At 41.0% G+C, this 11792-nt stretch overlaps 1 long non-coding RNA gene across 1 annotated transcript; it reads left to right on the forward strand.

Annotated features, from left to right (window-relative positions):
• Nucleotides 1-2942: 2942 nt before the first annotated feature.
• Nucleotides 2943-11428, forward strand: LOC121037737 (uncharacterized). The gene is made up of 2 exons (XR_005793952.1): nt 2943-6540; nt 11148-11428. It is a non-coding gene; the product is annotated as an uncharacterized LOC121037737 (long non-coding RNA).
• The last annotated feature ends 364 nt before the right edge of the window (nt 11429-11792 follow it).

Consider the following 11792-nt stretch of genomic DNA (forward strand, 5'->3'; position numbering starts at 1 on the left):
TGCCTCTCCCCCACTCTCATGTCCCCCCCGCCTCTCAAAATAAATAAATAAACTTAAAAAAAAAAAGAGCTATTGATATTTGTATCAATTTATCCTCAGACAATCAGCCACTGACTTCCCAATCTTGAATGCCCCGGTTCCACAGTTAGGTACCGTCCCACCAACTGACTGCAGAAACAGCTACAAGAGAGAAAGACAGACCTCGTCTGTTGGAACCCATGCCTACAGAGACAAGTTATTTCAGATGTCCTAGTATCCTCACAGCTAGGAGAGATATTTGCTTTTGCTGAGTGGACCAGTGATTTCTCTTCTTATAGACATAATACACTGATCAAAATGTAGACAGAGCTCTATTTAGCAGGATAATTATTGCCATTTATTTTTAATAGTAAAAAACTTGAATGCAGAAAGATTTCTAAAGAATGTGATATCGATTTTATGTGCCAAATTTGCTAGGTCATGATGCCCAGTTATTTGGTCAAACACTGGTCAAGATGTTGTTGGGAATGTATTTCTTAGATGTGATTAACATTTAAATCCGTAGACTTTGAGTAAAGCAGATTACTGTACCATAAAATACTATAATGTGGGTGGGCCACATTCAGTTGGCTGAATGCCTTAAGGGCAAAGGCCAATTTTCCTGAAGAAGAAGCAATTTTGCCCCAAGCCTGCAACTTAGAAATCCTGCAGATTTCAGATTCAAAACAGAAATATCTACTCTTCCTTGAACCTGCTCTACAGATTTTGGACTTGCCAGCCCCCACAGTCATGAGACAATTCCTTAAAAAAGAAACCCTCTGCCTCTCCCTCAATCATTTCCCACCCCCTCTCTTAAAATGGATAGATAACTAGATACATAGATACATAGATACATAGATACATAGATGATAGATAGATAGATAGATAGATAGATAATAGATAGATCACCTATCCATCCATCCTGTTGGTTCTGTTTCTCTGCAGAAGCATTACTGATAGCAGGAATGATCACTACTATAAGGTTAAAACATATGAAACTGTTGTTTTGTAGTTCAAAAAACAATTCAATATTGGCAATTTCATATAGTTTCGCTAATACACATACGCATATAGGTTCTAAAATGAAAAAAAGGTGAATAGTTGATCCCTTTGTGAGATTATGAGTGGTTGCACTTTATTCATAGTGTTTAGTCTTTCAATCATCAAAAAAGAATTCATAGTATTTTTAAATCAGAAAAATATAGTTCAATACTTGTCGCCCCCAAGTCTTTTCTTCAGCAGTGCCATAAGGCTCGAAATACGTTAAGCCATCATAAATCATTAAAGGATTCCTTTTAAACATAACTACTATGTGGTAGCCATTTTATTTATTAACACCTTAGCAAAGGCATTAACTTCCAGGAATGTGAAAGTATGTGACAGACTATTAAATATTGATGAGTGAGGAAATGGTGAAATAATATCCTAAGCAAAATGCCTTGCCTGGGGGAAAGTTATTTTAGGAATGGTACTATGGTGGAATGTTCAGGAAAGGGATATAGGGCCCACAAGGAATTCCCAAGAGGCGGCTGGGAGACTAGAAGAAGAAAGATTGGCTCCCGGAAGGAAGATAAGCCTCTGAAACCACATACGTCGCATGTTGTTTCCAACCAGCCACGCTTTGGTGGCAAAGGGAATGTGGTCCTGGTGACAGATTCCCATGAAACAAAGGCAACAGACGCTGGCTTCACTCAAACTCGTCTGGGTTGGTTTGGTTTTCTAAACAGAACCATCCCCAAGACCGATGTGTGGAAAAGACAAATATTACTTTCAACGGAGATCTTAAAAGTAAATACTTGTTGCCATTTTTGTAAGGCATTAGTGTCGTGTCAATAACAGAAAACATTTGCCTGGATTTCAAGAACACCATAACTTCTCTATAATAAGAAAACTCTTCGGGGGTTTTCCTTCTTAACGGAAACCTCCGTCCAAAGCGATGGATGTCCGTTGCTTACGATAAGAACTATAATTCTGGGAGGTTATGAAAAATGATGAACCGATTTGGCTGGAGGAGTCCTGTTTGAGGCCTGCAGGATTCCTTTTAGCAGCTGATCAGTGCCTCTCCCCGGCCCCTTTCCAACACAAGAAACCATCCATTGAAGCGCTCTTGCGTACCTGGCTGATCTAGCCTGGATGGACCACACTCGTGGCCCACCCTGGTCTTGGCCACGTGACTTGGCTTCCACCAATGAGACAGCAGCAGACGCGCACGCGTCCTGGCTCCCACTTCTGCTGCTCCACCTTCACCTTGAGATCATGCCTGGGATGCCTGCTGAAACTGAAGGCCCGGGGAGCAGAGAGGTGTCTCGGTTGCCCTGATTGAGGCCCCAGGTGAGTGAAAAAGGTGAAATAAGATCAGCAGAGCCATCTAACCACTGATAGATCAGAGATAAATGCTTATAGTTGATTCCCAACGAAACATCTATAGTTTTGTTGTTTGTAACACATCACTGCAGCTATAGAGAACCAAGACATGTAGGTAGGGTCTTATTTGTAGTCTTTATTTCACTCCTTATTTCTCACCAAAACCCACCAGTCTCGTCTAACTCCACCAAAGTCCTGCTTGATGCTGTGATTTATATAATTTTTTAAACATTTTTTTTAAGTTTACTTATTTTTTTTAAGAGAGAGACAGAATGTGAGCTGGGGAGGAGCAGAGAGAAAGAGAGAGGGACACAGAATCTGAAGCAGGCTCCAGCCTCTGAGCTGTCAGCACAGAGCCCGACGCGGGGCTCGAACTCACAAACTGCGAGATCATGACCTGAGCCGAAGTCAGAACCTTAACCGACTGAGCCACCCGGGCACCCCTATAATTTTTTTTTTTTTTTAGTGAGTTATAAGAAACAATAAAATTATGCCATTTCAGATGCTTTATTAGGAACTTTCATGGAGTCAGGAGGACAGAATTTATACATTTCCCACTTGTGATTTATCGATAAGGACAGACTGCTAGATGATAATACTTGAAAGTAACTCTGCAATACTGGGTTTGATGGGTAGGAAGGTACTCCCTCCCTGAGAAAGGCAGGAGGAGGGACTCAGTCAGCCTGTGGGGGAGAGGGTTGGGGGGTGGGTGTTGAAACAGGTGCCAGACAATCCCTGGTATCAGGGAGGCCAACCTGGAGGAGGAGGGGGAGATGTCTTGAGTTGAAAGGGCACTGGATGGTTGGCAAGATTCTAGGTGCATCCCAGGGACCAGAGACCTTGGAAAGGTTAATGGCGTTACAAAGAATGAAAACAAGGGACAAAATTGTGTTTTCCGGAGTACTTGCAGGGCAGAATCCCCAGCCCCAGCAGGGTGACAGTCAGAGACTCAGTTTTAAGGCAACGAAGAAGTAAAACTTAGCCTGACCTGGATCTTACTGGCAAGAAAACAGAAACTGAGTAATTAGAACCACTGGGCAGTCAGAGCCTGGCCAAAAAAGAGAGAAACGGGAGGATTGGGTGTCCAGCACCCAGAGTGTTAAAAGTCAGGTGACCTTCCTTTCTTTTGCCTTTGCAGGTTTGAAGCAGGAAGAAAAATGATAGAAACTGGGCTTCTTGTCCTGGGCTTGAAAAAGTAACTCAGTATGCTGGTGCGGTATTATTGGGGTAACTTTTACATAAAAAAAAAAAGTACTGATTTTAAATGTTTATCAGATTTTTTTAAGCAAAATAACAATCTACAAAGGAATTCCAGCATTTTCCAGATCGTACGTAATTCGAAGTCGTACTTACGCTGACGCAGTCTGAAGACAGTTGAAATACTCATTCAGAAAATTCAGACTCTTGAGAACCTTTAATGAATGAAAAAAGAGCTCTGTTTGGCCTACATTATTCTGGTTGACTATCTAAATTGATCAAATGCATCCATCATCACTCAACTTTATACCTCACTCTGCAGCTTGTGTACAAACAAAATCCTCCTAGTGGTTGCTCTCATTGCAGGCAATGAGCTCCAAAAACCAACCGTAGAGTCGTGCAGTCAGATCTTTCTAATTTAATACCTGCAGGCCTTCTAAAACTGCAGGCAAATTTAAATCTAAAGTTAACACATAGCTCCCGGTAGACCTCAATTACTAGACCCGTGTGCGTGTGTGTGCACGCACACGCACGCTTTTCTGCAATTTATTACAAGAAGTACATACAATGTACCTTGCATAAAATTTCCCTGAAAACTATACATCTGATTCATAATTAGTTTTCCCTCATAAACCGGGCTGTAGATTAATCTAATTACGTTGCCTACATTCGAATTTTAGCTTTTATTTGCTTCTGTTTGCTTTACTCCTAAGTCTCAAACACATTTGTCAGCTTTATCTGCTGTGGGCAGGGAACGCTAGAGGCCATCACTCAGTGGTTTAGAGCACAAGAGAAACCAAGCTGAAGCTTCCTAATGTAGATGAGAACAACAAAATCAGAGAAAGGGCCTTCTGTTCATGAGAAGACATTTATTTGAACTTCCTTAGCACTCCTGAGGTCAATATTTTTTCTAGGAAATTATAGGAAGGCTCAAGGGAAAGCTAATGCACTATGTTCTAAAGTGGACGATATGCTCCAGAGAATCATTTCTTCCTCAATTGAAGTTCCTGTAAAGGATATCTTTTCCTTAACTTTCATGTAGGCAGGCAGGTCGTATGCTGGTCACATCCCAGAAAATATCAGCGGAGCCAGGTAAATTCCACCGTTAATTAATTATACTTATTTGGTGACTCACAATACTCATATTAAAGACAAGCCGAATCAGGCCCTTCCATGGCTCTATTAACCATGCTTTTGATAAGTTCCTATGCTCCGGAAGACCTTGACTCTTATTGTTGCCCATATATCCAACGTCATGTCCTGGTCCGCTTCCTCCAGCTTGGGCCCTCTCCATTTTTGTACCCTGTGATGCCTCCCTGGACATGGATGGAATGAGCCAGACCTTTGGTCTTAACTTTTGACTGCCACCCCCTGACGTGCTATGCGTGGGCTTTTTTCTTTTCCCTTCCCCACTACTGGCTCCTGTTTTACTGCCAGCATACAATGCAGTCAATATCATTTGGGGCTGTCCGAACTCTTCACGGCAACCAAAGCTATCCTTGTCTGAAAACTAAAGCAAGATGTAGCTTGAAACAACCCTATGCCACCAAAGTCAAGTTCGGGTAGAGGGAAGAAAAGCAGGAACGACATCCCCAAATGATGGCATGATACCCAGGACAGTCAGATGTTTCTTCTGGGAGGGAGTAGAGCAACACTCCCTCCTTTTTCCTAGAAACCATGGTATATGAGGCAATGTAGGGATGAATCTGGATACCCTACAGCAGTCACTAAACGGCTCACACCTTGCAATGACTGGTGATGCCTGAAGCCCCTTGAAGGCGTCACCAATGCAGCCCGGCATCACCAACGCGTCCTGCGCAAGGCGGCACCCAGTAGGGCCTCAGTAAGCATTTGGTTACTTAGTCCTTTCCTCTAGAAGAGCCGCCATTACCAATGGACATATTCATGATTTTTCGGTTTGATTTCTTTTGTGAGTTGTTTGGAAATAAACTTTATTATTTTGTTTTTCTTATTGGAAAAGTAATATGTAGTCATTACAGTACATTTGAAAAGTATATTCATGCTAAGGTACATCCCTGTGTATTACTCACTTTGCCACTAGAGTATCATCCACAACTTGCTGTGTCATTAAATGTTCTCCTACAGCGTGGCTAGAAGCTGCATAGTATTCCGTCACTTGAGCTATCACTAGTATTTTATTCAGTTGCAAGTAGAACAGAGTATGGCTCAGAATAATGGCTTCCTATATATTTTTCAATGAATAAGTGAATTTAACAGACATTTAGTTTTTCTCCACTTTTCTCTAGTAAACATAACACTTCCGTGAACACGTTTGTGGTTGAATCCTTGTGCGCGCATGTCAGTCTTCCAGGGGATGAATGCCTGAAGGTTAAAAACGCTGGCCGAAGAGTACAAATCTGCTGGGTTTTAATCCCATCGTTCTAAAATTCTCAAGACGGCGAAGGCCCCACAACACAGAAACAATCCACATTATTCAAAGGTGACAACTGTTTCCATCCCTCTGCTTAGCCTTACAATTGGAAACAAAAAAAAAATCTAGCTTTCTCTCTTCTTTCTCCACGAGAAGAGCCTAGACCTAAGTGATTAGGGCCTATGATTACAAGGACTTTAGGCGTGACACAAAAGGGGGTCAGGAAAAATACCCTTTCGTTTGATTCACCAGGGACCAACTAGGAATAATTACAGGCTGTGCAGTACCATCCAGCCACGTAAGTGACTACATTGGACGCTAATGAGTGTTCTGTGTCCTTCCAATCTGGCCATATGGCCTGTGCTTCCTTTGAGCAAGTGCCATGAAGGATCAACTCCAGCCGCAAGGACGGTGCCATCTGATGATCCACAGGTTTCCAGGAACTGAAGAACATCACCTGCTTCATCTGCCTGCCTTCAGACAGGACGACACTTAAAATTTGCTGAACAGGGCGTATCCTGCTGTAAAACGCTTTCCTGCAAGGAATTGAAAGATGATATGCAAATCAGGTAATGGAAATGCCCCAAATATTATTGAGACCTATTTGCAAGCGTGATATTTAATTGCAAGCTTTTCCTTTCGTGCGGCACTCATGTGATTCGAAACTAAAATCCTAGACACCTGGAAATGCCATTAGCAAAGTGCTTTACAATACTGCCGTAAATCCTTGTTACCAGCAAACTCAAGTTCAAGTGTATTTCTTGTATTTCTATAGTCTTTCAGTGAATATTAGAGCCGTTCCTTAATACCATTGTTTTCTAAGCATCAGCATGACTACTGAGATTATCCACTTAAATTAGACGCGGGTTGTCAAAGAGGTTCTTTAACACACATGTAAAGTGGTCATTTTCAACTTCTGTTACTGAGACTGTACAATAGACCTACGGTTTCCAGAACCAAAGGTAATATAACACATTTCCATTCTTTCCCCACTTTTATCATGCTGCTGAGTTTTGTTTTGTTGGTTTTTTTTTTTTTTCATTACACAATGACTTGTTGACCTAGAATTTTATTTTTTTGAGTACAGAAAATCTTAACAACAAAAATAATGACTCTAAAATTACCAAACGTAATTATGGGAACTATTTGATCTTAACATGCGAGAGACACATCAAAGGATGACAGCCCAGGCTTCACAGGGTAGAGACTTCTGGGAACAATTATTTCTGTTGTTAAAAAGGGGAGGAGGGGGTGGAGGTGGAAAAAAAGGATTATCTGTTTCTCTTTCACTTAGATATCATTCATAATTGAATGTATGTATTGAAAGACAGTTTTAAATGTGCAAAACTTTATTTCTCTACGGACATTCCATCATTTAATTAATAAATTGGTTATAACAAATATGGTCTGATCGTTAAACTATCCATGGGTGCAACAAAATAACAGGGTGTTACTGAAATGCTACAAGATGGTAATTGCAGACTGCACATTTCATCTAGGGAATAGCCACATTGTCAATGGAAATGTGACCTTTATTTCCTTAAAAATGCCCTCCTTTGACCTATAAATGTGTCTTCAGACAAACCAGTTCAGAAGACAAGATACAATAAAAAGCAAACAAGATTTGCAGTGCCTGGGTGGCTCAGTCATTTAAGCATCTGACTCTTGATTTCGGCTCAGGTCAAGATCTCATAGTTTGTGAGTTCAAGCCCCACATCAGGGTCTGCACTGATAGCACAGAGCCTTCTTGGGATTCCCTCTCTCTCTCTTTCTCAAAAATAAATAAATAAACTTAAAAAAAAAAAAGAGGCAAATGAGATAATACTGGTTTCCAGATATTGTCTTCATAAACTCAGTGTGGTCAGCCACAATTTCCAGGGGAGGGTGCCAAACACTGAGTGCTCGACTAAATTGCCCAAAGTGGTGGAGAAGAATTTAAAACTGGAATCTTGGATTCCCAAACACCAGGCAATAATATTAAAATATGATTTGTAATATGAGGTCATGACCTGAACTGAAGTTGGACGCTTAACTGACTGAGCCACCCGGGCGCCCCTAAATGGGACTTACAGATATCTATGTGTAAGGACTACCAGATATCTTAAAGATATTTTCCAGGTCTGGGGTTCTTTGGTTTTGTACTGTGATATCAATTCTTTGAATAGTCATTCTACACAGCTGAATCACTGACTCTGTCTACATAGTATTTCCATTTTTCTAAAACATCGGTCCACGGTTTCAAACAATATAAAGCTCTATGGGTTACCATTATCTACTGTCACAACAAAGTTTTCATATAGCATATTATAGAGATGCAAATTAAGCCAATACAATGAATTTGAGCCACAGCGGAAGAAATCGTTCCATAGAGATAACCGAAAATACACCTCAGCAATTAGAGGTTTTGCCAGCGAATGATTTGCTTTAAGAAGAAACGGTGGAAATCATAAAACTTGATAAACTCTCCTTAAAATAGGACAGAAACATTTATTTTCCCAGAAGGGTCTTGTGGGATATTTTCTACTTAAGGGAATCATTGTCTTAAGTCTGTTTTAAATGAATTGTTTTCCCACTAATGTAGGGGAAACCAAAGACAAAAATTGACACTGGTTCTTCTGAGCCAGAGTCCATTTCCCCTTCACCACCCTCTCCCTCGCCACCGCCCCCGCCCAGGGGTGAAAGCACAGAGACAAGAAATTAGCTTCACTGTTCAGCGCTTTGTTAAGTGTTCAGTGTGTTTAAGCGTTTGTTCAGTTTGTTAAGTGTTCCTTTGTTAAGCACTGTTCAGTGCTTTGGCACATTACTAGAAATAGAAGCCTCTAGAAATAGAGGCCCTTGTTCTTTCTTGACAAACATAGTCACTACCAATAGTATTTTTCCCCAGTTACTTTTTAAGAATAGGTAACTCTTGTACACGATCACTGCTCCCTACCCCCCCTACAAAAAGGCATTTCAGGATTCATGGGTTAAAAGTACGCGGTTTTGACACTAACCAAACGTTTCACGCTCCAAACAAACTTACGAGTCAACTGAAGACCTTAAGTTGCAGCAACACAGGATGGCCTTCTGGATCTTTTGGAGACGGCTCTCTTCTCACTCTGTCTGAGAAGGAATGTGGCTTCACACCTCCCTTCCATCTCCCCTCTGATTCTCTGGATTTGGCCAACAGGGATGAGAGGGCAGGAAGCAAAGGATCAGGAAAGAGGAAGGTTAGCCCAACAATCTCTTGCACGTCGAGATTCTGATTGTGAAGCCTCTATAGACAAAGACTAAGGGTCCAGACTACAGACCAGACTGACCTCGAGTCCTGGCTTTCCACAGTAGATCTTTTCCTAACTGTGTGACCCTGGGTAAGACTTGTAATCTCTCTAAACATCAAGTTCCTTATTTGTTACAAGAAAGAAAAAAAAAAAAAAAAGAAGCAATTATAAAGCCCTCAGGGGTTTCATGAAGGGCTAAATTAAGATAGCATATGTCAACACTAGCACAGTGTTGGGCACATAAGTCATAGATATTAATGATAAAGTTACTTAAGATTACATACTGTTGGGGTACCTGGGTGGCTTAGTCGGTGAAGCATCCAGCTTCGGCTCTGGTCATGATCTCGCAGGCCGTGAGTTCAAGCGCCGTGTCGAGATCTGTGCTGACAGCTTGAAGCCTGGAGCCTTCTTCAGATTCTGTGGCTCCCTCTCTCTCTGTCCTCCCCTGCTTGTGTTCTCTCTCTCTCTCTCTCTCTCTCAAAAATAAATGAACATTGAAAAAAAATTTTTAGAGATTACATATATTCGTGAATGCTCCAGGTCATTGTGTATTTTATGCCTTTTGAATACACAACAGTGACTTCAATTAAGGAGGTTTGTCTAGAAGGGCAGTTTTTCTCAGTCAGGAATTAATGTTGAAGCCCTGCCTTGCATTAGCACTAATATCATGTCTGTATTTGTTTCCTAGGCTACAATAGCAAAGTACTACAAAATGAGTGGCTAAAAACAAATTTAATCTCTCTCCGTTCTAGAAGTTAGAAGTCTGAAATCAAGGTGTCAGATAGGCTTTACTCCCCCAAGAGTCTGGGTAGAATTCTTCCTTGTGTCTTGTAGCTTCTGGTTTGGCCAATGATCCTTGGGGTTCCTTGGCTTACAGCTGCCCTGCTCCAATCTCTGCCTCCACCCTTGACCTTCTCCTTGTGACCGTGCCTTTGTGTTTTCTCCTCTTCTCATAAAGATACCTGTCATGTGGGATCAGGGACCCACTATACTCCCCTATGACCCCATCTTAACTAATTACATCTGCAACGACCTTATTTCCAAATCAAGTCACATTCTAAAATACTGGCGTTTAGATCTTCAATATTGATTTTTGGAGGACACAATTCAACCCATAACAATATCTCCACCTGGGCCATTGTAATAGCTTCTTTCAAAGGCCTTCCTGCCCCAACCCCTGGATGTCCCCATCCCCACATACACTCTAGTCGAAACAGATCAGCAAGAGAGGGATTAACCATGTGGATTATAGCAAGTATTATGAATTCATTTTTAAGTACTCCTAATAAGCCACTGAAATTAATCAAGCTGTGTTCAGCATTTTAGGATTTTCTCTGGGTCATGCTGATGATTCAGTCATCTATCATCATATCATATTTTGATTGATTCATTTGACAATAGGCCCTCATTCTAATTTAAAGCAAATAAGATAACAAGCCCTGACCAGAACTTATACTGTGGACATCAACCTTTTGGGGACCAAATACTACCTGTAATTGGATCTTTTACTGACTCTTTGAGAATATTTGGCAAATCTGTTGTTATTTTCATATATTTGAAATTCATAAGGGGAATCAATTATCAAGTAACTGAATAAATGCCTGAAATGTTGGGACTTCCTACTTAAAATGCCATGGTATCATCTTAGAAAAAACTTCAAAAGAAAACTCTTCAGTAGTACTCTTGACTCTATAAAATGTTACTTTTATAAGAAGTAACCTAAGAAAGACCCTGTCTATGACACTACATTAACTTTCCATCAGAAAGCTTAAAATAACAGCTTCTAAAACAAGGGATGTCTTAATATTTAGTCAGGAACTTTTGTACAATGAATCCATCCAGCCCAAAATCCCCAGTGCACATCAGTTCAGATCCCAAGTGCTGACTGCCATGAACTGTGTTCTCTCCGGTCATAGTTCAAGGGTGAAGCATTCAGACTCTGCAAGAGAAAAATCTCACCGTGTGAAAAAATGCACCTCAACATCCATGGAAAGGAAGCCCACAGCCCGTTAGAGTTTCCGGTGATCTGTGCAGTAACATGTCAATGAAGCGCAAGAATTGCTTCATATTCAGTGAGTTCAAAGTTCTCCGCATCATAGCAAAACTACACCTGAAAATGTCCTCCAGAATGATGAACGAATGCCTTTCAAATTGTTTTCTCACAAGGCTCATCAATAAAGTAATTATGGAAACCGCAGTGTGGATTTTCATTCCAAGAGGCTCACACTTGGCACTTCCATGGGGGGATGGTCACTTTCATGTCTGAATAGATGTGGTCTCCCTATCCCAGAACTTTCTTGGTCACATCAGCAATACTGCCACTAAGAAGGTATAACACATTAGATGCTTAGTATGTGCTAGACAATATTCTAGGACTTGACAAGAATTCGTCATTTAATTCTTCCAACAACTTAAGAAGGTGGCTACTGTGATGATCTTCATTTTACAGACGAGTAAGCTGAGCTGTCTGAACCCAGGCATTCTGGCTCCAGAGTCTATAGACCCTTAAACATCATAGCATCTCACCTACAAGTATCATTGGCCACAGTGCTTATACTTCG

This window comes from Herpailurus yagouaroundi, unplaced genomic scaffold (assembly GCF_014898765.1).
Source record: "Herpailurus yagouaroundi ecotype Mexico unplaced genomic scaffold, PumYag 164, whole genome shotgun sequence".
Taxonomy (NCBI): Eukaryota; Metazoa; Chordata; class Mammalia; order Carnivora; family Felidae; genus Herpailurus; species Herpailurus yagouaroundi.